Genomic DNA, 22,453 nt, shown 5'->3' on the forward strand with positions numbered 1-22,453 from the left:
TTCCATCCTCAAATCCTGTGACTGGGATCACTCAACAGCACTGTGATGTATTATTTTCAATGAGGTGCCTTTCTTAACTGTCCAAATGATGCCTTGTTTGGCCCCTAAATCAATAAAGTATGTTAAAAGTTTGTTAAAAAAAAAAAGAAAGGAAGTAGGGAAGGGAGGGAGGGAGGGAGGGAGGGAGCGAGGAATGAAAGACAAGTTACAACTGACACCACAGAAATCCAAAGGATTAAGAGACTACTATGAACAGTCATATGCCAATAAAATGGATAACCTAGAAAAAGTGGATCAATTCCTAGAAACATACAATCTCCAAAGATGGCATCAGGAAGAAAGAAAAAAATATGAACAGACAGATTACCAGTAATGAAACTGAATCAGTTACTTCTAAAACAAAATCCCAAGAAACAAAAGTCGGGACAAGACAGCTTCACAGGTGAATTCTACCAAGCATTTAAAGGTGAGCTGACACCTATCCTAGTCAGACTATTCCAAAAGATTAAGAGGAAGGGATGCTTCTGAACTCATTCTACAAGGCCAGCATCACTGTGATACCAAAGACAGACAAAGATTTTCACAAAGAAAGAAAATTATAGGCCAATATCATTGATGGACATAGATGCAAAAATCCTCAATGAAATATTAGCAAACAGAATTCAGCAGTGCATTAAAAGGATCATACACCATAATCAAGAGGGATTTATCCCAGGGATGCAACAATGGTTTAATATCCTCAAATTAATCAATGTGGTACACCACATTAACAAACTGAAGACTAAAAATCATATGATCATCTCAACAGATGCAGAAAAAACATGACAAAATTCAACATCTATTTATGGTAACAACTCTCAACAAAGTGGGTATAGAGGGAACATATCTCAATGTAAGAAAGTCTATACATGACAAACCCACAGCCAACATCATACTCAACAGAGAAAAGCTGAAAGCATTCCCTTTAACTGAGGAACAAGACAAGGATGCCCACTCTTGCCACTTTTATTCAACATAGTATCAGGAGTCTTAGTTAAGCAAGACACATAATACTGAAAATCCTAGCCACAGGAATCAGAAAAAGAAATAAAAGGAACCCAAATTACAAAGAAAGAAGTAAAACTGTCACCATTTGCAGATGACATGATAATATATACAGAAAATCTTAAATCCAAAAAACTATGAGAACTAATAAATGAATTCAGTAAAATTGCAGGATACAAAATATATAGAAATCTGTTGCATTTGTATTCATTAACAAACTCTCAGAAAGAAAAAGTAATAAAGCAACCTCACTTACAATTTCATCAAAAAGAATAAAATACCTAGGAATAAACCTAGAAAAGGAGGTAAAAGATTTGTCCTTAGAAGACTGTAAGACAGGGATGAGAGAAATCGATTATGACTCAAGCAGATGGAAAGATATGCCACACTCATGGACTGTTACTGAATATTGTTAAAATGACCATACTATTCAAGCAATCTACAGATTCAGTGCAATCCCTATCAAAATTCCAATGCATTTTTCAAAGAACTAGAACAAATAATCCTAAAATTTATATGGAAACACAAAAGACCCTGAAAAGCCAAAGCAATCTTGAGAAAGAAGAACAAAGTTAGAAGTATCATGCTCCCTAATTGCAACCTACATCTACAAAGCTACAGTAATCAAAACAGTATCATACTGATACCAGAACAGACATGTAAATCAATGGAACACAACAGAGAGTGCAGAAATAAACCCATGCTTATATGGTCAATTAATTTATGACAAAGGAAGCAAAAGTATACAATGGGGAAAAGACAGCCTTGTAAATGATGTGGGGAAAACTGGACAGCTACATACAAACTAATCAAACTGGACTACTTTCTCACACCATATACAAAAATAAACTCAAAACGGATTGAAGGCTTAAATATAAGACCTGATATCATAAAACTCCAAGAGGAAAATATAAGCAGTACACTATTTGACATCTATCTTAGCAGTATTTTTTTTTTTGCTTTGTCTCCTCAGACAAGGAAAACAAAAACAAAACTAAGCAAATAGGACTACATTAAACTAAATGCTTCTGCACAGAAAAGGACACTACCAAGAGACATAAACGGGACCTCCCTGGTGGCCCAGTGGGTAAAACTCTATGCTCCCAATGCAGGGGGACCGGGTTCGATCCCTGTTTGGGGAACTAAGAGTTCACATGCATGCTGCAACTGAGAGTCTGCATGCCTCAACTAAGAAGCCCACATGCCACAACTAAAAAGCCGGCATACGGGGGGTTCCAAGATAGCAGACGAGTAGGAGGACGGATGCATCAGGAATACATCTAAAAATGCAACAGTTCTCACAGAACACTGGCAGAACACTAGCAGAAGACCCTGGACACCAGAAAGGACTATAAAGATCCCCACATAACTGGGTAGGACAAAAGAAATAAGGGAGAAGGAGGAGGGGAGCAAGTGGGACAGGACCTGCACCATGGGGGGTGGAGGGAAGAAATGAAGCAGGGGAGAGATTTCCACATCCGGGGAAGCCCCCTCACCGACAGCAAAATAGGTTGGGACAGAAGGGAAACATTTGAGGCTGTCAGAAGAGGTTGAAGCAACCGATCTGTGGCAGACGAGCCACCACAGTCCTGCGTGCCCCAGGCAGGGACGTGTGTCCACCAGTGCACACAGGGGCTGGGAGCTGGTGCGTGGTGATTAGAGAGCAAACCTGGGGCGGCGACTGCTGCTGGCTGTGGGGAGATGGCCTGAGGGGACGGGAGGGAGGAAATCCACAACAGGGAATGCCTGTGAAGGAAAACCAGACTGCGATGGAAGCAGGGCACTACTGCTGAGTCACACGGAGCCACCACTGTAGCCTCTGTCTCTCCACAAACCGGCACCTGCAGCCGGGCAATAAAAAAAGTCCTACCAGGGCTGACCTTCACGCGTCTGCCGCTGGGCACTAAAAGAAACCCGGCCAGGGCTGGCCCTCGCATGCCTACCACCAGGCACTAGAAAAAGCCTAGCCAGGGCTGGCCTTCAGCAACTTCCACCAGGCACTAGAAAAGGCTCCCACTAGGGTCATATCTCTTGAGCCCATGGCCGCTGGCTTCCTTGCACACCTGGCACCGCCAGGGCTCCCATGATCCAAGGAGCCATACCACCTCCACGCCCTGTCCTCACCAGGGCAGACCCAAGTGCTCCAGGGAAGCCTTGGTAGCAAACTCCTGTGGGTGGCCCACATGCAGAGGTGGGGATAAAACCACAGACAAGCCCCAGGGGTGGGGTGACTAAGGAAGAGGAGCGAAAATCTTTCCATCAGTTGTACAACCTGCAGGTTAAATCCCCATCATCAGCTAGGGAGACCCTGCGTGTACAGAATATCTGAGCGGACGAGTGTTCCCACAAATGAAAACAGTCTAACTCTAGCAGCCGTGGACTTTGGGGGCAAGCACATGTGGGAATAGGGCCAGATTAGAGTCTAAGCTGTCTCCACAGGCCCACAGCAGATCCAGAGACCAGCCTAGGCACTGGAGGGCCTCGTGGGGAGGCAGAGGTGGGCTGTGGCTCACAGCGGGGGCAAGGACACTGACAGCTGAGATCCCAGGAAAACATTATTACTACGATTATGTTTTTATTTGTTCTGTTGCTAGTTCTGTTTTTTGGGGTTTTTTTTAATTTTTATTTTTATGTAGTCCTTGGGGATTTTTTTAAACATATTTTTATCTTTTTATACATTTCTATTTTTACTTTGCTTTTCTGTTCTGTTTTTTCTTTTTTTAATATATTTTTAATCTTTTATATTTCTATTTTTACTTTGCTCTTCTGTTGTCCTGTGGTTTTTTTCCCTTTTCCTTTTTTTTTTTCCTTTTAATCACTTTTGTCTGTTTCTTCTGTTTTCGTTGCTTTATTCTTCAGCTGGCACTCTGCTTTGGTTTTGTTTTTTGTTCTCTGTTTTTGTTAGTTTTGTTTTTAATTGTTTGATTTCAATTTGGGGTTCTTTTGTCTGTGTGGTGTTCTCTTCTTTTTTGTTTTCTTGGTTGTTTTTGTTTCTTTTGGGTGTGTTTCTTTGTTTCTGTTCTTCAATCTTTGATTTTGCTTTTACCATTTGTCTGGGGTTTTGTTTGTCTTTTCTTTCTTCTTCTTTAATCCCCTTTATTGCCATGACAAGTAGCTTGCAGGGTTGTGGCTTCCCGACCAGAAGTTGGGCCTGAGCCTCTGGGGTGGGAGCAGTGAGTCCAGGATGCTGGACCACCAGAGAATTCCTGGCCCCAGAGAATATTAACAGTGAGAGCTCTCACAGAGGCCTCCATCCAAATCCAAGACCCAGTTCCACCCAACTGCCTGCAGCCCCCACCACTAGACACCTCATGCCAAACAATAAGCAAGACAGGAACAGAAACCCACCCATCAGCAGACAGGCTGCCTAAAGTCATACTAAGCTCACAGAAAACCCAAAACACACCACCTGACATGGTCCTGCCCATCAGAGGGAAAAGATTCAGCTCCACCCTCCAAAATGCAGGAACCAGTCCCTCCCACCTGGAAGCCTACACAAGTCACTGGACCAACTTCACTCACTGGGGGCAGAGACCAGAAGCAAGAGGAACTACGACCCTGCAGCCTGGGGAAAAGAGACCTCAAACACAGTATGTTAGAAAAAATGAGAAGACACAGAAATATCTTGCAGATGAAGGAACAAGGTAAAAACCCCCAAAACCAAATAAATGAAGAGGAAATAGGCAATCTACCTGAAAAAGAAGTCAGAGTAATGATAGTAAAGATGATCCAGAATCTCAGAAATAGAATGGAGGCATGGATGGAGAAGATGCAAGAAATGTTTAACAAGGACCTAGAAGAACTAAAGAACAAACAATAAGTGATGAACAACACAATAAATGAAATGAAAAATACACTAGAAGGTATCAACAGCAGAATAACTAAGGCAGAAGAACGGATGAGTGAACTGGAAGATAGAATGGTGGAAATAACTGCCCAGGAGCAGAATAAAGAAAAAAGGATGAAAAGAAATGAGGAAAGTCTCAGAGACCTCTGGGACAACATTAAGTGCAGCAACATTCGAATTATAGGGGTCCCAGAAGAAGAAGAGAAAAAGAAAGGGCCTGAGAAAATATGTGAAGAGATTATAATCAAAAACATCCTTAACAAGGGAAAGGAAATAGTCAATCAAGTCCAGGAAGCACAGAGAGTCCCATACAGGATAAACCCAAGGAGAAACACACCAAGACACATATTAATCAAACTAACAAAAACTAAACGCAAAGAAAAAATATTAAAAGCAGCAAGGGAAAAACAAGAAATAACATACAAGGGAATTCTCATAAGGTCAACAGCTGATCTTTCAGCAGAAACTCTGCAGGCCAGAAGGGAGTGCAGGATATATTAAAAGTGATGAAAGGGAAAAAAACTACAACCAAGATTATTCTACCCAACAAGGATCTCATTCAGATTTGATGGAGAAATCAAAAGCTTTTCAATCAAGCAAAAGTTAAGAGAATTCAGCACCACCAAACCAGCTTTACAACAAATGTTAAAGGAACTTCTCTAGGCAGGAAACACAAGAGAAGGAAAAGACATACAGAAACAAACCCCAAACAATTCAGAATATGGTAATAAGAACATACATATCAGTAATTACCTTAAACGTAAATGGATTAAATGCTCCAACCAAAAGACACAGACTGGCTGAATGGATACAAAAACAAGACCTGTATATATTCTGTCTACAAGAGACCCACTTCAGGCCTAGGGACACATACAGACTGAAAGTGGTGGGATGGAAAAAGATATTCCATGCAAATGGAAATCAAAACAACACTGGACTAGCAATTCCCATATCAGACAAAATAGACTTTAAAGAATGTTACAAGACACAAGGAAGGACACTACGTAATGATTAAGGCATCAGTCCAAGAGGAAGACATAACAATTGTAAATATTTATTCACCCAGCATAGGAGCACCTGAATACATAAGGCAAATACTAACAGCCATAAAAGGGGAAATCAACAGTAACACAATTATAGTGGGGGACTTTAACACCCCACTTACACCAATGGACAGATCAGACAAAAAATTAATAAGGAAACACAAGCCTTAAATGACACATTAGACCAGATGCACTTAACTGGTATCTTTAGGACATTCCATCTAAAAACAGCAGAATACACTTTCTTCTCAAGTGCACATGGAACATTCTCCAGGACAGATCATATTTTGGGCCACAAATAAAGCCTCAGTAAATTTAAGAAAACTGAAATCATATCAAGCATCTTTTCTGACCACAATGCTATGAGATTAGATGTCAATTACAGGGGAAAAAACCTGTAGAAAACACAAACACGTGGAGGCTAAACCATATGCTACAAGATAACCAAGAGATCACTGAAAAAATCAAAGAGGAAATCAAAAAAATACAGAAACAAATGACAACAAAAACACTATGACCCAAAACCTATGTGATGCAGCAAAAGCAGTTCTAAGAGGGAAATTTATAGCAATACAATCTTACCTCAAGAAACAAGAAAATTCTCAAACAACCTAACCTTACACCTAAAGCAATAAGAGAAAGAAGAGCAACAACAACAACATAAAAAACCCAAAGTTAGTAGAAGGAAAGGAATCATACAGACCAGAGCAGAAACTAATGAAAAACAAATGAAGAAAACAATAGCAAAGATCAATAAAACTAAAAGGTGGTTCTTTGAGAAGATAAACAAAATTGATAAACCATTAGCCAGACTCATCAAGAAAAAAAGGGAGAAGACTCAAATTAATAAAATTAGAAATGAAAAAGAAGAAGTTACAACTGACACCGCAGAAATACAAAGGATCATAAGAGACTACTATAAGCAACTATATGCCAATAAGATGGACAACCTGGAAGAAATGGACAAATTCTTAGAAAAGTACAACCTTCCAAGACTGAACCAGGAAGAAATAGAAAATATGAAGAGACCAATCACAAGCACTGAAATTGAAACTGTGATTAAAAATCTTGCAACAAACAAAAGCCCAGGACCAGATGGCTTCACAGGCGAATTCTATCAAACATTTAAAGAAGAGCTAACACCTATCCTTGTCAAACTCTTCCAAAAAATTGCAGAGAGAAGAACACTCCCAAACTCATTCTACGAGGCCACCATCACCCTGATACCAAAACCAAAAATATCAAGAAAAAAAGAAAACAGTGCACACCAATGTCACTGATGAACATAGATGCAAAAGTCCTCAACAAAATACTAGCAAACAGAATCCAACAACACATTAAAAGGATCATACACCATGACCAAGTGGGATTTATCCCAGGGACGCAAAGTTTCTTCACTACATGCAAATAAATCAATGTGATACACCATATGAACAAACTGAAGGATAAAAACCATATGATAATCTCAGTAGCTGGAAAAGCTTTTGACAAAATTCAAAACCCATCTATGATAAAAACTCTCCAGAAAGTAGGCATAGAGGGAACCTACTTCAACACAATAAAGGCCAAATATGACAAACCCACAGCAAACATCATTCTCAATCGTGGAAAACTGAAACCATTTTCTGTAATATCAGAACAAAACAAGGGTCCCACTCTCATCACTATTATTCAACATAGTTTTGGAAGTCCTAGACATGGCAATCAGAAAAAAAAGAAATGAAAGGAATACAAATTGGAAAAGAAGTAAAACTGTCACTGTTTGCAGATGACGTGATACTATACATAGAAAATCCTAAAGATGAACCAGAAAACTACTAGAGCTAATCAATGAATTTGGTGAAGTAGCAGGATACATAATTAATGCACAGAAATCTCTCACATTCACATACACTAACAACGAAAGATCAGAAAGAGAAATTAAGAATCCCAGTTATCACTGCAACCCAAAGAATAAAATACCTAGTAATAACCCACCTAAGGAGGCAAAAGACCTCTATTCAGAAAACTGTAGGACACTGATGAAAGAAATAAAAGATGACACAAACAGATGGAGAGATATACCATGTTCTTGGATTGGAAGAATCAATATTGTGAAAATGACTATACTACCCAAAGTAATCTACAGGTTCAATGCAATCCTATCAAATTACCAATGGCATTTTTCACAGAACTAGAACAAAAAATTTACAAATTGTATGGAAACACAAAAGACCCCAAATAACCAAAGCCATCTTGAGAAAGAAGAATGGAGCTGGAGGAATCTGGCTCCCTGACTTCAGACTATACTACAAAGCTACAGTAATCAGGACAATATGGTACTGGCACAAAAGCAGAAATACAGGTCAATGGAACAGGACAGAAAGCCCAGAGATAAAACCACACACATACAGTCACCTTATCTTTGACAAAAGAGGCAAGAATATACAATGGAGAAAAGACAGCCTCTTCAATGAATAGTGCTGGGAAAACTGGATAGCTACATGTAAAATAATGAAATTAGAACACTTCCTAATACCAAAACAAAACTCAAAAATAAACTCAAAATGGATTAGAGACCTAAATGTAAGGCCAGACACTATAAAACTCTTAGAAGAAAACATAGGAAGAACACTCTTTGACATAAATCTCAGCAAGATCCTTTTTGACCCACCTTGTAGGGTAATGAAAATAAAAACAAAAATAAATAAATGGGACCTAATGAAACTTAAAAGCTTTTGCACAGCAAAGGAAACCATAAACAAGACGAAAAGACAACCCTCAGAATGGGAGAAAATATTTGCAAACGAAGCAACAGAGAAAGGATTAATCTCCAAAATATACAAGAAGCTCATGCAGTCAATAACAAAAAAAACAAACAACCCAATCAAAAAATGGGCAGAATGGAACTCCCTAGGTGGCACCTAGGTTAAGAATCTGCCTGCCAATGCAGGGGACATGGGTTTGATCCCTGGTCCAGGACGATCCCACATGCCACGGAGTAATTAAGCCTGTGTGTCACACTACTGAGCCTGAGCTCTAGAGCCCATGAGCCACAACTATTGACCTCGTGTGCCACAACTACTGAAGCTCACACGCCTAGAGCCCATGCTCCACAACAAGAGAAGCCACCACAGTGAAGAGTAGCCCCCACTCGACTCAACTAGAGAAAGCCTGCACGCAGCAACGAAGACCCAATGCAGCCAAAACTGAAAATAAGTAAAAAAAAATTTTTTTTAAAGGGCAGAAGACCTAAATAGACACTTCTCCAAAGAAGACCTAGAGATGGCCAACAAACACATGAAAAGATGTTCAACATCACTAATTATTAGAGAAATGCAAATCAAAACTACCATGAGGCATCACCTCATACCAGTCAGAATGGCCATCATCAAAAAATCTACAAACAGTAAGTGCTGGAGACAGTGTGGAAAAAATGGAACCCTCTTGCACTGTTGGTGGGAATGTAAATTGATTCAGCCATTGTGGAGAACAGTATGGAGGTTCCTTACAAAACTAAAAACAGAACTACGTTATGACCCAGCAATCCCACTACTGGGCATTATACCCTGAGAAAAACATAATTCAAAAAGATACATGTACCACAATGTTCACTGCAGCACTATTTACAATAGCCAGGACATGGCAGCAACCTAAATGTCCATCAACAGATGGATGGATAAAGAAGATGCGGCACATGTATACAATGGAATGTTACTCAGCCATGAAGAGGAATGAAACTGAGTTATTTGTAGTGAGATGGATGGAACTAGAGTCTGTCATAGAGAGTGAAGTAAGTCAGAAAGAGAAAAACAAATACCGTATGCTAACACATATATATGGAATCTAAAATAATGGTAGTGATCAACCTAGTGGCAGGGCAGCAATAAAGACACAGGCATAGAGAATGGACTTGAGGACACAGGGGCAGAAGACGAAGCTGGGAGAAGTGAGAGAGTAGCACTGACATATATACACTACCAAATGTAAAAATAGAGAACTAGTGGGAAGCAGCTGCATAGCACAGGGAGATCAGCTCAGTGCTTCGTGACCACCTAGAGGAGTGGGATAGGGAGGGTGGGAGGGAGGCTCAAGAGGGAGGGGATATGGGGATATATATACGTATAGCTAATTTACTTTGTCGTACAGCAGAAACTAACACAACATTGTAAAGCAATTATACTTCAATAAACATGTGGAAAAAAAAAAGACACACACACCCCAATGTTCATTGAAGTCCTATTTACAACAACTAGGACATGGAAACAACCTATATGTCCATTAACAGAGGAATGGATAAAGAAGATGTGATACATATATACAATAGAATATTACTCAGCCATAAAAATGGAATGAAATTGTGTCATTTGTAGTGCGGTGGATGGACCTAGAATCTGTCAGAGTGAAGTAAGCCAGAAAAAGGAAAAACAAATATCGTATATTAACGCATATATATGGAATCTAGAAAAATTATACTGATGAACCTATTTGCAGTGCAGGAGAAGAGGCACAGATGTAGAGAATGGAGTTGTGGACACAGGGTGGGAAGGAGAGGGTGGGATGAACTGAGAGAGTAGCACTGACATATATACGCTATCATGTGTAAAATAGTAGCTAGTGGGAAGCTGCTGTATAGCACAGGGAGCTCAGCTCGGTGCTCTGTGATGACCTAGATGGGTGGGATGGGTGGGAGGCTCCAGAGGGTGGGGATATATGTACACATATAGCTGATTCACTCTGTTGTGTTAGCAGAAACTACCACAGTATTGTAAAACAATTATACTCTAATTAAAAAAAAAAAAAGCCCACATGCTGCAATGAAGATCCCATGTGCCCCAACTAAGACCCAGCACAGCCAAAATAAATAATACATAAACAAATAACTATTAAAAAAAAAAAGAAAACATAAAGGCTGCCTACTGAATGGGAGAAGATATTTGCACATGATATATCTGATATGGGATTAATATCCAAAATATACAAAGAACTCGTACAATCCAACATCAAAAAACAACCTGATTTAAAACTGGGCAGAGGGGTATTCCCTGGTGGCACAGTGGTTGAGAATCTGCCTACCAATGCAGGGGACACGGGTTTGAGCCCTGGTCTGGGAAGATCCCACATGCCGCGGAGCAACTAGGCCCGTGAGCCACAACTACTGAGCCTGCGCATCTCGAGCTTGTGCTCCGCAACAAGAGAGGCTGCGACAGTGAGAGACCCGCGCACTGCGATGAAGAGTGGCCCCTGCTCACCACAACTAGAGGAAGCCCTCGCACAGAAACGAAGACCCAACACAGCCATAAATAAATAAATAAATAAAATAAATAAATTAAAAAAAAAACAACAAAAAACAAAAAACTGGGCAGAGGACCTGAATAGACGTTTTTCCAAAGAAGACAGGCAGATGGCCAACAGACACATGAAAAGATACTCAACATCACCAACCATCAGAGAAATACAAATCAAAACCACAAGGAGGTATCACCTCACTCCTGTCAGAATGGCTATCAACAAAAAGAAAACAAATAACAAGCATTGGTGAGAATGTGAAGAAAAGGAAACCCTTGTGCACTGTTGGTGGAATTGTAAACTGATGCATCCACTGCGGAAAACGATATGGAGGTCCCTCAAAAAATTAAAAATAGAACTGCCATATGATCCAGCAATTTTACTTTTGGATATTTACCCCCACACACACACAAAAAGCAAAAACACTAATTCAAAAAGATACATACACCCCAATGTTCACTGCAACTTTGTTTACAATAGTCAGGATATGAAAGCAACCTGCGTCCATCAATAGATGAATGGATAAAGAAGATGTGGTATAAATATACAATGAAATGTTAGCCAAAAAAAGTGACATCTTGCCATCTGCAACAACATGGATGGACCTGGAAGGTATTGTGCTAAGTGAAATAAGTCATACAGAGATGATCTCGTACGATCTCACTTATATGTGCAATCCAAAAAACAAAGCAAACGAAAAGAGACATAGGTACAGAGAATATGATTGCCAGAGGGGAGGTGGGTAGGAGTAGAAGTGAAACAGGTGAAGGGAATTAAAAAGCATAGACCTCCAGCTATAAAATAAGCCACAGGGACAGAGCACACAGCAAAAGGAATATGATCAATAATATTGTAATAGCTTTGTATGAGGACGGATGCTTACCAGATTTATTGTGGTGATCATTTCATAGTGTATGCAAACGTCAAATTACTATGTAGTACGCCTGAAACCGAATATCATATTGTGCTATATCTTATTTTTTTAAAAAAGAAAGAAAATTAAGCCTAAGCCCGCAGGAGCTCTGGGGAGTCCCCTCTGCCCCAGAATTTACCCCACTTGACTCCAGGAAGCTGAGCTTCTGTAACTCTGCTCTAGTCACTGCATGGGGGCTACCTGGACACTTCTGGACAGGAGGAAGTATGGCAACTCTAACCACATGAAGGCACACCTCTAGGAAAGATCACAGGTATGAGTCTTGGCAGCAGCACCCACAGCTACTGGAAGATGGGCACACCTGCCCAGTAAATGGGAGGCCGGGGGGTCTGAGCCAGGCAGAATTAGCATCTGCTATAGTTCATGATTCAGAGGTCGTGCACAGAACTCCAGCTTTGGTGTGAACCAGCACAGAGTGAGTAGGGCTGGATTCCATTTCTTCTATTCTAGATAACTGGCTTTAAAACTTTCATTTTAACAGTAAAAGTTTTTTTTGTTCCCAAACAAAATTCTGCATCACACACAGACGATAAAATTGAGCATCTAGTATGTTTCAGACAGTGTGACAGATCCTAGAGATAGGGAGGAAGTTAAACAGATTTGTCCCTGCCATCATGAGGCTTACTGTCTGGTAAGAGAGACAGAAGAAATATGAAAAGAAACAAACTAAAAACCGCAAATATATACAGAAGTTAAGTGCTGTACCAACAACAGGAATAAATGGATGCTGAGATGGAGATAATGGGGGAGGGAAATTTATGATCCAGAGCCATGCTTAACATGTGGTCAAATTTCTAATTCTTTAGCTCTGAACTGTAGTATCAGTTAAGGTACTTTATTTTTCCCTGTTATCATCCCCCTTAAATTTCTTTTTTTTTAAACATCTTTATTGGAGTATAATTGCTTTACAATAGTGTGTTAGTTTCTGCTTTATAACAAAGTGAATCAGCTATACATATACATATATTCCCAAATATCCTCCCTCTTGCGTCTCCCTCCCACCCTCCCTATCCCACCCCTCTAGGTGGTCACAAAGCACCGAGCTGATCTCCCTGTGCTATGCGGCTGCTTCCCACTAGCCACCCCTTAACTTTAATCTAGTGATCAGGGAAGAACTCCCACAGTGGGAAACATTCAAGCTAAGACCTGGAGGATGAGCAGGAGCCAGCCATGCAAACACCTGTTGGGAGAGTGGTTCAAGAAGAGAACAAAGAAGTGGAAGAAAGTGGATCTATTGTGACTGATGGGGTGGGAGGAGAGGAAAGGCCTGGGGCCCACCCACTCCATTGCAGGGATCCCTAAAGCACCTTCTGGGAACTCCAGGCCACCTTAAAATGTCATTTGAGAGCCATAATTCTGGGTATCATACTTCTGGTCACAGATTCTAAAACTGGATTGAAGAAATCACTGGCTTTCTGTCCAGTTACCCTCAGGGACCACCCAACCATCATTCCACATTCTTGGATCTTTATACACTTTTTGTCATGTCCCTTTCTTTCTCAAGTACTTGGAGAAGGCGTGGGGGAGGGAGGGCCTGGCTTGCTTCACAGCTCTAACCAGAGGGCCCATTTTAGAGATGCCAGCAGGGGATGGCATATGAATCAACAGCGTGTTCCCTGCACACCCCCACGGTCCAGATGGCTGCATGTCACAGGAGGAGAGGGCGGCTCCTCCGCAGAAGACTTCCCTGGCTGGAAACACACGCCATACTTTGGACCATGAAGGGAACACACTGTGGTAGTGGTGGTGACATTTTTACAAGAAAAGGACACAGTATTTCCTTTGCAACATTTTCATTTCAAACACCCATCTGTAGTAAAACCTTACAGTGTAAGATACTGAGGGCTCATAGAATCGGAAAGCACCATAGGAACTAGCTGGGTGTGAATCTCTTCCTATCCCTGATGTGGGTCACTGAGCTGAAGTTTGAAATTTTTACATCTGGGCAGTCACAACTCCACGAAGCAACTCTGATAGTTGGAAAGTTTTCTTTACATATGTTAACTCAAAATCTGCTCCCTCTGACTCTCCTCCATCTGGTTTGGTTCTTCATTACACAGAATTTAATAACACCCATGCTGGCCATTCATCGAGGTCTTGACATTTCCCAAGCACTGTGCTAAGTACATGACATAAAATACCTCATCTCACCCTCAACCCAAACTTGGGAGATAAGCACAAATCTTATCCTCACTTGTCATGAAGAAACCCAAGCCTCAGAGAGGATAATGGAGCAACCCAAGATCAGACCACTGAGAAGCAAAGCTGAGATTCTGACCCACAGCTATCATTCTTTAAAAGCTCAGCCAACTCTTGACATGCAACTTCCACAGAACAAACCTAGCTCCTTTTCATAAGAAGGCACCCCAAGTAAGGGAAGCCAGGCCACGTCTATCTCTTATGGAATTTTCTTCTCTACCTGAAATATCTCCAGGTCCTTTGGCCATTCTTGGTAGAACGTAAGAGTCCAAATAAGAACCACCCTGATGACCCTTCCCTGGAAAAGCTCCAGCTTCTAATCTCATTCCTAAAACATGGTGCCAAGAACTGGCCATTCCACACGCAAGCAATCTGACAATGGCAGAGTCCATCCAGCCTTACCCATCTTCTAAAGCAGCCAAAAATTAGTCAGCCATTTCAGCCACTGTGAGCTGTTTTGCATCAAGCAAAGATGCTCCTGAATCAGAAATGGTGTGACACTGTCCCATGTGGGACAAGGTAGGCTCACATGAATGAGCCCAGGGCCAATCCCCCCCACCCCCAAGAGAAGTGCCCTAGACACAGGTGTTCCTTGGCTTCCCCTGTGGGACTTGCAAACATTTGGCTTTCAGGCATCACAGATGGAGCCTTTTAAACCACCATGCATGCACTCAATCAGAATTTTAGGGTTTCAGATGGTGAACAAAACCTGTTGGTGCTGCTTGCAAGTCAACCCTAAATCTGCTCAAAATCCTCACCGTCTAGTCTTTCTCTGCAGCAGATTCTGTGCAACTCTAGAATGTTTTATTGCACTTGCCTTTGTTATTGTATTAAAACTAGTGGAAAACTGAAACAAAAGGACTGACATAAGTGACAACAAGCACAAATCAAAGAACTGAGGCAGGTGGCACTCGAGCACATCTCAAAATGGCTCATCTCTAGCGTGAATCTGACACTTTAGCCAGGCAACTCCCTTTCAAGTATGAGGCTGAGTAACAAAATTATTAATACTGCCAGAGATTCCTAACGACTGTACCTGAAAAAAAAATTTTGAGATTTTAGAATTTTTTTCATATCTCTAAGAAGAGTAGTCTCTTCCTCCTGTAAAACATATAAATAACTGATTTTTGGACATCTGATTTGCAAACACTTCAGGCTTTACCACCGACCAGCTGTAAAACCTCAGATAGGATGGAGACCTCTCTGTGCCTCATGGCCTCATCTATAAATGGGAACAAGAACTGCACCCGTCCCATTTGTTACAAGGATGAAATAAGCTAACAGGTATAAAGCCAGTATGCAGTGGTGCCTAGAAGGGTACCTGGAACATAGTTCAATACATGTTGGCTATTTAACATTTATTTAATGGTGCGACCCACTCCTCATGACCATCTGGAGTTCGGAGGGCATTAGGACAAGCCAATGCAGGAAGGGCAGGAAAGGCAGGAAGCTGGAAAAGGGGCATGCACCCTGGGAGGGGACAGGAATGGTCACAAGAATAGGATGCCCCCAAGATGGCAGATGGTCCCTTTGGAAAAGTGTAACAGGTGAGAAGCAGCCTAGGCAGAAAGGCAATGATGGGTCACATGTGGATTTCATTCACAGGCAGAGCTGGTAAATGGGAGGCCGTTGCAGAGGGCTTGTTGAGCAAGCTGGCAGCAAGATGAAACCAAGAGGCAAGCTGTAGTCCTCAGGAGGTCCAGAGGAAAAAAACCAGGGCCCAGTCTAAGAGCTACACAGCAAACTGTCTGAGGGCACACTCTGAGTAGTTACCTAACCCCTAGCACACAGCACACCCTCTAGCACATGGCCCAAACAAGAGCACCTAACATCCATTACCAAGCACCTCTCTCACACAGCCCTCAACCACAACTCCCCGAAGTCCTGTGATTATCCTCACTTTACAGATGAGGGGTCTAAGGCCCAGAGAGATAAAATGACTAGGCTAAGTACTCAGATAAGGGAGAGACAGATGGATGGGTAGATGAAGTAAATTGACAACATGGTCTCAAACCTAAGGCAGAAGCCATTTCCCAGAAAGAAGCTACACATCACCCTCTGATTTCATGCCCCACCATAACCGCCCCAATATCCCACCATTACGGTCACATTCATCCATCCACACTCCTCCCAACATAGTCCCCAGGTTGTCCTTTCTATCATACACCCTTCATTCATTGCAGTCTCTCAAAGGCAGAGTTCAAATCCCATGTACTGCAGGAGGCTACACACACACACACACACACACACACACACACACACGTATTAATTCTTCCTTCTTGTCCTGCACTTTGCTTTTATTTCCATTAGAACGCAGATAACAATAGCTAACATTTTAGAGTAGTTTCCATGTACTAGGTACTGTGTTTAACTGTACATGTTCTGTATCCTTCAATCTTCAGAATTTTTTCCATTTCACAGGCAAGGAAACCGAGAAACTGAGTGGCCTACAATAATACTGTTCAGATTCAATTCCTTGCCTGTGCTCTTAGCCATTATTACCTAGCTCTCTGCAATATTCTTTCTGCATGTGTATGTATATGTCTTCCGGGGGGCCCTGGGAAAGTGGAGAAGGTGGCCCCCCAATCCCCAACAAAACTCCACAGTGCCTGCCCACTGCTGATACTCACCACTGTTTGCTAAGTCTAGTTGACTTCCTTAACTTGGGGAGTTCAAGGAAGCTGGATCATCGGGAACTATTTCGATAACTGAGGAAATGGGGGCTGGCACAGAAGGGGGGCCATGAGCACGGAGAGGAGAGGGGCAATGTGAGGGACGAGCAAGCCACACTGACGTGTCCAGAAAAATAACAACAGCTGCTGTTTACTGAACCCCTACTCGGGCAGGCCCCCTGCCAACTGCTGACAGGCATTACTGCATTCCTAATCCTCACAGGGTAACCCGCATTATTCCCATTGTAAAATGTAGATCTGGAAACTGAGGCACTCACCTGAAGTACCCAGCTTGGAGCAAAGGAGACAGGCCTTGAACTGACACTTAACTCTGATGTCTGCATGTCCCACTACAGCTGGTAAGCAGCTTTGGGTGGAGGGGGCGTACATTTAAAAAAGAAATGCTGATCATAAGAGCCACCGCCAAAAGTGCGGAGTGGTTTTGGGAGGGTTTGGTTGGGGGGTGAGGGCGGGGTTCACATAATGCTTGGGGAAAAAGTGAAATTTACCTGTAATCCCAGTATCCCAGAGATGAGTGCCATCAACAGTCTGCCATAAACTTGCTTTCCAGACCTGTTCTCCATGAATGTGTATAAATGTGACATGTTGGGGGGGGGGCGGTGTGTTCTCTTTAATTAAAACAGGACAGCACTATACATTGTGGGAAACAGCAGGAAAAGGTGAAGTATATTAAAAATACAGCCCATCCTCAAAGGAGTCTAGACAACCACATCCAGTCAGGCAGTTCCCATCTAAATTCACTGCTGAGTGACAAGACAGATGACTTCCCTTCTTCCTTGCTTAAGACTAAAACTTCTTGAGATCAGTTATTGAGAAGATATAATGGAAGTTGAATAAACTGCTCTAAAACAATCAAGCTGTCCACAAAGACACAATTGGAGTTTCGCTTCTAAAAACTGTACTGGTATAATTTTCCTGTTGGCCATTCCCTTGAAATAATAATTGAACTAGTGAGTCCATTCCTCATAAACACTTTCATCATCTTTGGCTTGACGACGCCTAGCTACCAAGCCACAGATAAAAGTTTCTTCAAGATAGTAAATCATGAGCCATATGTTAGAAATTACCCTTCCTCCCCTGTAAATGGGACTATACCCCCCACCCTTTGTCCTTTCCAAAACAGTGGAAGGGATTTTTGGCAGCCAGACTCACATTAGAATCCCTGGGAATAACACTGCTAATCCCCAACACGACACTTTGAAGCCTTCAGAGTCATATTTCACAATGGTATTTTCACAATGTCTGTGGAGATCATGTTTATAAAAACAGATTCAAAACAATGAAAAAGGATAACTGGAAACTGAGCTCCAGTCACCTATGTGAGAAAAGCTCTTGGCGTTGGCTGTGCCTGTGCCTGAGACAAGCATCGTCATGAGAGAGAGCACAAGGTCATGATGGAAATCCCAGCTCTGTAGACTAATGGCCTGGATTCAGATCCTGGCTCCACTAATCTCCAGCTCCATGACCTTGACCAAGTAACTTAACCTCTCTGTGTCTCAGCTTCAGTATCTGTAAACTAGGAATGGTAATAGTACTTGCTTCACATGGTTATTAGAATTAAATGCAATAATACGAAAGCTTCTAAACTTTTCAACTGCAATTTTCTGAAATACACTTTAGTATAGGCTTCCTACTACAGGAAGCAACTTGAGTGATAAGTTGAGTCAAGGTTTCTAGAGGCCATGCCTGGAAGTGGTATATTCACTTTTGCTCTTGTTCCATTGGCCAAAACTTAGTCACATGGCCAAACATGTAAGGGCATCTGGGAAATGCAGTCCAGCTGTGTACCCATGAAGAAATGGGGAATGCAATGCTGGTGGCAACAGCAGTTTATAACAACATGGATTTAACAGAAAGTTTCATGAAACAATTCCTCTACTTACTAAACATGAGAAACTCTGATTCTATTCCACTCTGCTCTATTCTAATATTTTTTATTTAAAACATGTTTGTCATGACCCAATTAGTTGATTTTCAAAATCCACTAGTATTTCACAATTCACCATTTGCTCAGTAAGTATTAATTGTTATTGACAATGGTGGTGACAGCAACAGTGAACAAAAGGACAAACTAGATACTTTCAAATTTTTCAGAAAATTCTTGGCATTTGGGTTCACAAGACTTTACAACAAAGACATGCTTGGGTTCTGACTTCAGGTATTAGGAACCTGAAACATGCACCTAGAAACACTCATCAATTTCTACAGCCCAGGCTGCCTGAGGAAAACATACTTACAATTATACGTTGTAGAAACTAACAGAAATAAACACACGTGTGTGTGTGTGTGTGTGTGTGTGTGCATACAGATGAAAAATGACCACTAGAAAGAGATCAGAGAAAACAAAGAAGAAGGGGCCATGACAAGAGATTTGTACTCTCTGAATACACAACAGCAAGCACAGAGACCAGAGTAAGCACAGGCATTACTTTATCAAAAAGTGTACAAGTGATACATCAGGTCTTGCTCTTCATATCCTTGCCCTATATATTCCCCACAACTTGTGCATAAGTTAGTACAATGTACTTCCCTGGCCTTCTAATGTGCTAAGGGATTTGAAACTTCCTCTCAACCTCCATGGGGAGGCTATGTAAGGGCTCAAGAAGAGTGTGACTTGATCAAACGTGCATTTCCAGTAGATATCTTAGGATATACTGGAGCTGACCTGACCTGAAGCAGGGAGACCCACAAGGAGGCTGCTGTAGTGATAGGTCAGAGAAGACAGTGACCTGAGTTAAGGCAGAGATGGTAGGTAGAGGAAGAAGGGCCCTGAGTCAAAGGATACACAGAGGTTCAAAGTGGTAGGTTTTACTGACTGACTTGGAAATAAGAAAAATCTCCCAAGGAAGATGCCCAGGTTTCTAACTTGGACAACTGAGCAGATGAAAGTATGCCATTGGCTTGAGATGAGGAACACAGAAAGAGAACTAGAGAATTTGATGAATTCAAGTTTTGTACAAGTTATGTTTGAGACACCTGGGGCTCAGTCAAAAGGTGCCCAGGTGGCATTGGAAATGTAGGCTACAGGTGAGGTAAGAATGTTGTGAAGACCCAGATTTAGGAACTACCAGCAAATGAATGATGGTTAAAGTCGGGGGTAACTGTGGGACTGGATCTAGGCTATAAAGACTCCACAGGCCAAACCCCAACCCCCAGCAACATCAGCCCTCTGCACAACAGAAGGTGGGGGGTGGCAGAGAAAATGGCAATGACCTTAGGTGCTCACTAGAGAGAACAGGCAATAGCATAAAACCCAAGTGAACTTGGACTCTGACACAGTTTCTTTATTCATTCAACAGGTGTTCATTCAACATGTGTTTATCGACAGGTGTTTATGTACTATATGACAGGCACAGTGCCAGGGACTGAAGAAATCATGATACACAAGTCAGACATAGTATCTACCTGTGGTCTAGTGGGCAAGAAAGCTAAAAATAAGGAAGCAAATTTTAAAAATTAAATAGGGAATGCTATGAAGGAAACAGGGTGACGAGAGAATATCATAGAAGGGGAAGGACCTACTTGGATTACAAGGTCAAAGAAGGTGGTATTTAAACAGAGGTATTTAAACAGAGACCTCAACAGGTGGTATTTAAACAGAGACTTCAAGGATGAGAAAGAACCCGATAGGGGGAAAGGAAGCAAACGGAACTGGGTTTTAGACAAAGGCAAAGGAAAGATATTGGATGTTTGAAAAACTGACAAATCAGTGTTCTGGAGCTTGGAAAGCAAGGGGCATCATTAATAAGGATTAGATCATGGGAAGGAATTTAGACTTCACAGTAAAAGTCATAGAGAGCTATTGAAGGTTTTTAAGCAGGAGAATAACATGATATGACTTTTAAGAGTATCATTCTTGCTGTCATGTAGAAAAAGGATGAAGGAGGAACTGTGGACTCAGGGATACCAAAAAAGAAGTGAACAATGATAGTGGCCTAGTCCAGGGGGTTAGATGGGGACATGGAGAGGAGTCAAATGGCTGTGAAATATAAGTGGAGGTATAATCATCAGTACTTGATTATAAATAGGATGTAGTGGGTGAGAGGAACAATCAAGGATAATTCCTAAATTTCCAGCTTGAGCAACTGAGTGGACTGGGTATCTATCTCTCAAGGTTGTTGTAAGGGATGAACAATATATCGTGTACATCACTCAGCACCAAGGCCAGCACACAAATAGAATTACCACTTCCTCTGTGTCCCTTCTGTTCCATGTAGAGACTTCTCCCATGGAAGTTTATTATTTGGAAGTTTATCATTATTTATTATTTGAACTATATGAAAATGCTCATACTTTTTTTTTTTTTTTTTTTTACTTAAAAAACATGGGATGGAGTCATTTGGGGGTCAGTCTTCTCTTCTTAAGAGAACTGTATGTAAACCAAAACTTTATTCCAGGAGTATGAGAAATCAGCATGAACCAAGCTCTTTTTCCTTAATTTTCTTTTCCTTTGTAAGGAACTAGGCATAGAATTAGTAAAAGAGAACATAAAGCAATTCTAAGCATCTCTTAAAACACAAGCCCAGCTAAGTATTCCTTCCCAATACTCCATAATCCTCTATCTATCCATACACAGCCCAGACACCAGGGGGGGATTGATCAAAGCCATTTGCTTCAGTGGGTACAACAGGCTATACCCTAAGTAGAAACCCAGATTGTTAAGTGACTTCTTTAAAAAAAAAAACAACAGTAAGACAATATCTAACCACGAGGTGCATACATTTTGCTATCAGCAAAGAATAAAGAGTTAAGAATATGCTCTTACGCACAATAAATTCGTTCTCATGGAACAACTTCTTTACAACACTAGGAGCGTTAAGTCTTAATATGTTTCTAGAGAATTCCTCTTTGTTTCTAGAAGCCGGTTCTCTGGACCACTTTCAGAAAGGGTGCTTTATTAACATGCTTGGCTACACAAGAAGCAAATGTTGCTATTAACTCAGAGTCAGATTGCAAAAACATAACTTCTTCCAATGCCTGGATCAAAACAGCCATCAGAACATTGGTTTGGCCATCTTTGTATTCCACCATTAGGCAGAATACCACAGGACATCTGAGTGGAACAGGAGGATTTAGCCTGTTGGCAATACCCGAAGTCTGCAATCACTTTCCCTAATAACCACTTGTAACCAAGACTGTCCTCAGGTGAAAACTCCATTTTCCATTTTGAAAGCCTCAAGATACCTTATCCATGAACTGCAGTGCGTTTTAGGGGGATATAAAAATGTCTTACATTGAGGATGAAAATTGGTTTCTCTTAGTTATCCAAAAGACATTATACACTCTTATAAATAGCTGTAACAGTAAATTAAAAGGACAAAATCTGATTATAATGAGTTTGTGTCTCTAGAAAGCCTCCCAAAATGTCCTGATTGAGGAACTCATATACAATTGTACTGCAATCTAGAATAAAGGACGACGGTTA

General features: G+C 41.3%; 1 protein-coding gene across 1 annotated transcript in view; it reads right to left on the bottom strand.

Annotated features, from left to right (window-relative positions):
• ERC2 (ELKS/RAB6-interacting/CAST family member 2) overlaps positions 1-22,453 on the bottom strand; it is a 759,104-nt gene that overhangs the window by 524,116 nt on the left and 212,535 nt on the right. The gene's annotated exons all lie outside the window — the stretch shown is intronic.

Source organism: Aethalodelphis obliquidens, unplaced genomic scaffold (genome assembly GCF_003676395.1).
Source record: "Aethalodelphis obliquidens isolate GAN/ISIS:26980383/991018 unplaced genomic scaffold, ASM367639v1 scaffold22, whole genome shotgun sequence".
In the NCBI taxonomy this organism is placed as follows: domain Eukaryota; kingdom Metazoa; phylum Chordata; class Mammalia; order Artiodactyla; family Delphinidae; genus Aethalodelphis; species Aethalodelphis obliquidens.